The sequence below is a fragment of the Sinocyclocheilus rhinocerous genome, unplaced genomic scaffold, assembly GCF_001515625.1.
Source record: "Sinocyclocheilus rhinocerous isolate Xijiao unplaced genomic scaffold, SAMN03320098_v1.1 scaffold2516, whole genome shotgun sequence".
Classification (NCBI taxonomy): Eukaryota; Metazoa; Chordata; class Actinopteri; order Cypriniformes; family Cyprinidae; genus Sinocyclocheilus; species Sinocyclocheilus rhinocerous.
In genome coordinates this window covers 304310-312050 of record NW_015639821.1, presented here as the reverse complement: position 1 = coordinate 312050, position 7741 = coordinate 304310, and positions in this window count along the sequence as shown.

The following is a 7741-nucleotide window of genomic DNA, read 5'->3' as shown; positions in this document are numbered from 1 at the left end:
GTGTGATTGGCTTTCCGCCCTTTGTATTAAACTATGCATGCATACATGATGCTGTTTTGTTTATAGTTGTTTAAGCAACTTAATTATAATTGGTTTATAAACATTATTTTAAACATTATGCACTTTTTTCACAGATAGTCATGTTCTCGTATGCTTTGAATGGTAATATTTTGCTCGATGCGCCCTCTTGTGGCCTCAGGAGAGAAGCCAAAAGCTTTTCTTCACCCTAACTGAAATTATGCATTTCAAATTCTAATATAATTTGAATTTTGCTAATATTTAAGTACACAATTCGAAGTTTTTCAGTTATTTTGACAGCCCTAATATTAATTCTAGTTAGCTATAGCCTACTAATCCTGGTTTCTATAAGCAGCCACACACTCACTCTGTCGGACATGCTGTCCCCGTCCCGGGACGACAGCGACTCCATGGACCCCCGGATCACAGGACTGACCCTCAGCAGGGTCCCGTTGGCCCCGTTGGAGCCGCTGGTGCCGTTGGAGCCCAGGTAGAGCTGGTACTTGGGGTTGGGACGGACTTTCGGGGTCGTGGGCTCGTCCTCGGACTGAGGACTGCTGTGCTGCTTCTCGCCATTTAGATTGGAATGCTGGGTAAGAAAAGCAAACATCGAAAATCAAGCTCAGTGTCATAAATGAGTGCGGACAGAGCTGCTGTTTGAATCATAAATCAAAACACAAACGCCGATTATTACAGCAGATCAGATGCATGTTGTGTTACAAACACTCAGAGACACACATGCACATCTAAAGCACACAAATCATGCACAAGGTCAAATCATCGCCATTACTTGTTTTTTATCACCTATAACAATATTTATAATTTTATTAATTCAGTGTATTATATACAGTATGTGCTACTTAATTGTAGTTTACTGAGCTGTATTTGCTTTTTACCTGTATTAATTTTTATTAATTAATTAATAAATTTTTCTCATTTGTTTTTAATAAATTTTTACATTTTTTTTCTTAATGTACACTCTCCCTTCTGAAATAAAAATAAAAATGAATATAAATGAATCAATGAATGCTAAACTTAATATAATAAAATGCAAAAAACTTATTTTCCAAGGCAATATTTCTCATTTTCATTTAGTTTAACTTGATCCACTAAAACAACTAAACAACATAAAACTTAATTAAAAAATATATAGATATATTTATAATAATAATAATAATAATAATGATGATGATGAAAAAAATACACAACAAAATGACTAAAACTTTAAATTTAAAATGAAAAATATAAATAAACATTAAATAAAAATGAAACAAAATACAAAAACAGATAAAAAAATATGAAAACTATATATAAATAGATGTTAACCTTAGTAAAATAGTACAATAAATTAATAAAACGAAATAAAAAATAGTTATTTGTCAAGGCAACATCTCATTTACATCTAGCTTAACTTGATACACTAAAATAACAAAAACCGATTTCAAAATTAATAAAAACTATGCAAATAATAATAATAATGACAGAAGCACAACAAAATTCTTAAAACTTGAACTAAATGTAAATATAAAAAAAAAAAGCAAAACATAAAGCCATTCAAAATATTACTGTAAACTATATAAACTAGTATCCCGATGATACTAATACAACACAGCAACACAATGTTCCTGTGGCTCAGTGGTAGAGCATTACATTAGCAGCGCAAAAGGTCGTGGGCTCGATTCCCAGGGAACACACATGAATGCACTGTAAGATGCATAAATGTAAACACAGCTAATGCACAGACAAAACACTGTCAGACTGGAGTCAGCTGGATTGGTTAGTGTCGGCTGACTGATCAAGCATGTGAGAAATCAAAGGGCTGTGATTGGCTGATTCATGCGTGTCAGGAGATTCACAGTGAAGCAGCGCGGTCGACGGGACGAGACGGGTCCGAAACGAGAGCCCTCGGCCACTTACCGGACCGGGATCAGAAGCGTCTGGCTTGTCTTTACTGCGCTGGGCCTTTTGCTCGTCATCCCTCTTCTTCTCTGCTTCGTGACGTTCCTGCTCAGAGGCTTCTTGTGTTTTCGGTTCTGACGGTTCACCAGAGACTGGGTTCTGGCTCTTCTCTCTCTCTCTGCTTTCATGTCTCATTTTCCCAGAATCCCGTGCGCTCACGTCTTGCCTTTTGATCTTCAGCGAGCCGAGGCTCGGCAGCGGCCCGTCAAACCTGTATATGAGATCTTTAACGCTTCCAGAGCGCGTCAGATTGGATCCGTTGACTAGCGCCGCCTTCTTCCAGTCCTCGTCCTCCAGCGTGACGCTCCTCGCTTTAGACGATCTTTTCGGAGCGTCTGCATTGTGCTTCGAGCCTTTCCTCTCTTTTCCCTAGAAATACATCACTCTGATTCAACACACTTTGCTTTTCTGAAGAAACATTCTTCATTTCACCCGCTAGAGTTGTGCAACTGTAATATTCCTGAGGGAAAATACAGATGTCCGTGTTACGAAAGAACCGATGCATTACGAAACACACAGGCACCGCTTCACCCAGACAGAAAAAACGACCGAAAAGATCCGCTCTAATGAATCACTGATTCATTCTTTCTATACCATGAAAATAAAAAGTACGCTAGTTTTAGAGTCTCATTTGTTAGACTATTTGTGTGTGCATGTAAACATTAGCATGCATCTTAATTTATTAACTGAAAATACATATACTTTGGCACTTTCGGCCTCAGTTTAGTCACAAACTCTTGTGCAAGGGTTTGTGGACAATAATAAGCATGCATGAATGCATCGTTTGAAAATCCATGAAAAATAATGAGCAAGTGTTATTTTATTTAATGCAAAGTAATTAAAAGTAACTAGTTCTTTTCTTTCCATTAAAAGCAACAATGCATTGTAAGTGCTGGTGGGGCAAACAAACAGCAAAAATAATTGAAAAAGTATGTTTTTACTGTCAATATTATACGTATGTTTATATAATTATATATCTGAAAGTATAATATCATATATGGGGATTTTTAGCATACTATGATTGGGCACACGCTAATTTTTATCTTGCACACTTCTCAAACAGGAAAAAATATGAAAACATAAAAAATATATATATTACAACAGTATATTTTATTTTTAAATAATATTATTAATAATATATTTAATACAAAATTTTTTTTTGCATTATTATATTTAATGCACGTGATATAAAGTAAAAAGCAACCATGTTTTTTGGTGGGACTAACACAAAGCAAAAAGTTATGCATCTATATGTCTGGCTAAAAGGAAAAATCAGGGGTTTTTGGGTTAAAAGCATGTTTCTTAGTAGACTGCGTTACGACATGTTACTGTGAGCTTAAAGGGATCAATGAATGAATTCACATTATATAAGCTCTGATGCTCGCTATAGCGGCTCTTTTACCATACAGTTTTTTTCCCCTTCTTAAAATACAAAAATCCCAAACAGCTGGCCGTCAGTAAACATGTAAACATGCTCTCACACACACTAAACACTCTGGAATCACCATCATCCAATATATCAATTAATAAAGTGTAATTATGGAAATGGGTGATTTTGAGGCCTAATCCAGGGACTCGCCCAGCGCTCCTCCCCAGGGACGCTGCACTGATCTCTGGGTAACAGGATGGGCAACTCCCCGGGTCACTCTGAGGGGATTATCGCTTAATCTATGATTTAATGCAATTAATTTGTTTTCAGTTGCATGAAACATTAAATAAACTAAAATAAAAATTAATAAAAAAATTTTTTTTTCTTAAAAAAAAAAACTTTAAAATGAAAATGAATTCAAATATTAAAAATAATAATGGCATCTCAAAATATTTAATAAAATATTTAGTGTAAATATTTCAGCTAGTTCTCAACATTTCTTATTTTCATTTAGTTTAGCTTGAAAACTATACAGACATATTTAAAAAATTATAAAAATGACAAAATCAATAAACAAATTTACTAAAAATGTAAAATTAAAATGAAAACAAAAAAATATAAAACTAAAAAAGGGCTTTTTTTTCAATTGTATTTTCAAGAAAATTAAACACATTTTCCCCTAAATTCTCACTAAGATGTGATTGATCTCATTTTTAAAGAACATAGATGTTGTTTTTTATTAAAAATAAATTAATAAATAAGAATATACTTTACATATTTTGCTTGAAGAAAATTATGACTATTTTAAGGACAATTTTTAAAATTCTGTTTTCATGACAATGAAAATAGAATTACTGTAATGCATTACTGTAATGCAAAAAAATATGATGGTATCTAATTTTTAAGTCTACAGAAGAACATGACTGGATTATATTTCACCACAGAATCAAATATAAAATAAGAAAATATATTTTGATTAAAGACCATTAAGACCATGCAATGTGCATGCTTTGTGAGCTCTCTACTGTTTTACAACCTTTAATTAATGCTGATTTGCTGATGTTTGGACATTACAGTAATGAGAATGGGACTTTTTTGTGCATTACAGGAATGAGAATTGGAGATATAAACATTTTTGTAACATGAAAATAATGTCGCAATGCAAAATAATTATAATGGTCCTGAAACAGGCTTCATCTTCTTTATGCAATCATCATTTCTTGTGATTTTGGGGTGGAACACGTTTGCATGAGATTCGCCCGTGAATGAGTGAAGGGTGTGTATGGGAACGAGAGACGCCTCATTCACACAGCAGTTTAACATCTATACGGCAGAATCTCACCAAACCGGTCAAGAGCAGCTCATGTTTTACACCAAAATCAAAAGAAAAACAATACAGTTTGCATTAAGAAAATGATGCCCATTTTAGGACTTTATTGTATTTTCATGACAATTAAACATCTCTGCCTAATTCTCATTATTATGATAATATTTTTAAAGAATTTTCAGTTTCCTGCGATGCTGTGCTCAAAATCACACTCACTGAGTCTGTGCTCTTCCATTCACAACATACAGCTACATTTCTGCACTTTCAGACTAAAATATGACCGGAGATGTGGACAGCTGCCAGGATGCGGCTATGTGGTTGCTAGTAATTTTAGAATCTATATGATTGACTTATTGTTTACGCACTACTAGTAATATATTCATAATTCATAAATGATTGAACAGCACTTTTAAACACTACCTGCTGTCTTTATGATATATATATATATATATATATGACATTTATAGATAATTATTTTCATATGAAATATAAAAAAGTTTATTTCCGCTATGTTTGCCATATCTAGTTTAATTTTAGAAAATATAGAGACATTTAAAAACAACCAATTTTTTTTACTTGCAATAACGTAAACTTTGAAATAAAATAAAATATAAAAAAAAAACTTTTGTACTAAAATAAATCAAACTAAGACTTAAATAAAAAGTAACAAAAAATACAGATACATTTAAAAAGTAACTTTGTTACTTAAAAAAAACTTTAACTGAAATAAAATAAAATCTACAATTTAAGTCCAAAAAAAACAAATTAAAACTGAAATAATATATATTTTTTAAATATGCAGACTTTAAAAAAATAAAAATGACAAAACACAACAAAATGACTAAAAATGTAACTAAAATTACAATGAATTCAAAATATTAGTTACAATTTTCAATAAAGTTTGTTAACATTGCTTAACTATATTAGTTAACATGAACAATACGTATACATATACGTATATTTATTCATATTAGTTCATGTTAATCTCAACAAATTTCTAATACATTATTAAAATCAAGTTGTAACTGTTAATATGAATGTACTGTGAACTAACATTAAAAAGGTTAATAAATGCTGTAAAAATATACTGTTCAATGTTAGTTGATGCATTAACTAATGTTAACAAATGAGACCTTATTGTAAAGTGTTACCAAAATATTGATTAAAAACTATAAAAACAATAAAACTATAAGTGATCGATTTTACAATACAAAAACAGTGTTTTTCACACTGCTGTTTGCATGCGTTTAAACACTATGAAATATCAGAGTTTGCCTTCAATATATCAGTAAAACAGCCTCGTTAATTATCATCAGTGGATTAATACACACACAAATATAATTCATCAGCAATAAAACCTCAAACACAACATCAAAAGGCGACATCAAAATCTCTGGAGAAAAGAGCGAAACAACAGAATGTGTGCAAAAGCAAAGCACTGAATGACAACACATGGTGAAGGAGAAAACACGAGGCGTGACGGAGGAGAAGAGCTGCAGGTGAGCGGACAGATGCGCGAGAAGATCCACATTCACATCAGCAACATCTGGACATATCACACACACTCTCTCTCACACACACACACACACACACACTCACACACACACTCACACACTCACACACACACACTCTCTCTCACACACACACACACACACTCACACACACACTCACACACTCACACACACACACTCTCTCTCACACACACACACACACTCACTCTCTCTCACACACACACACACACACTCACACACACACTCACACACTCACACACACACACTCTCTCTCACACACACACACACACTCACTCTCTCTCACACACACACACACACACTCTCTCTCTCACACACACAGACACACACACACACACACACACACTCTCTCTCTCGCACACACACACACACCTGCAGCAGACGCCGCGCAAAATATCAACACCATCATTCTGCAGAAATAAGCTGATCTAAACTTCACTCAAATGTGCAATAAAATCCTGGATCTGAACAGCACTTTTGCCTTATTTTCCAGTAAAAAAACAAACAAAAAAAACTTATATTCAAAATACAAGAAATACTCATGCTCAATATACTGTATATTTATTCTGTATATTTCAATATTTAATATTCAAATGAATTTCGTCACGCAAATTTATCATGTTTTTAAGCAATTTTAAGCAAAATTTATCCAAAAATTATGCCAACTAAGGAAAGTCATATTATAGTGAATTAAACCTAAAACTAAAACCATAAAATACATTTTTTGTGACTAGAAATTAAATAAATGTTAACTGAAATAAATATATATATTTTATAAATATAAATATATATATTTTTTTATATATAAATTTTTTTTTACTTATTTCAGCTTGTTGCCATTTAACTTGACGTCCTAAAATAACTAAAACTGATATAAAAATTAATAAAAACTTACTTAAAAAAAGCTATACAACAACAAAATCTCATTTGAAATATTATTTAAAAAATCTTAATGACACTAAAATAACACACCAAAATCATAATAATTAATTATTGATACGATTGAATCTTTAGTACTTTCTCCTTATTTATAAATCATAATTTTGATCATTTCCAACATATCTTCATTTATGGTCACTGTAAGAGCCATAAGTTACTCATTTATTGATACAGATTCAGATTTAATAATTGTGAATTTAATAAGTTGAAATTAATATTTATATCTTTCTGAAAACTATGAAATTGAAGCTTCAATAAGCTTGGTTAATGAACGTGACGTCATTTCATGCGATGTTTTTGAAATGTGAGATTCGGAGTGAATTTTTGACCGTGTTACATTTTTGTTTCATAAGTAATTGTTTTTGTTAAAGGGGTCATAGGATGCCCATTTTCCACAAGTTGATATGATTCTTTAGGGTCTTAATGAAAAGTCTGTAACATAGTTTGGTTAAAATGTCTCAATGGTAGTGTAAAAAACACCTTTTTTACCCTGTCAAAAACAGCTCTTTTCAGAGCATGCAGATTTGTAGCATTTTCCTTTAAATGTTAATGAGCTCTGCTGACCTCGCCCCTCTCTTTCGAGCTGCCTAGTCATCGTGA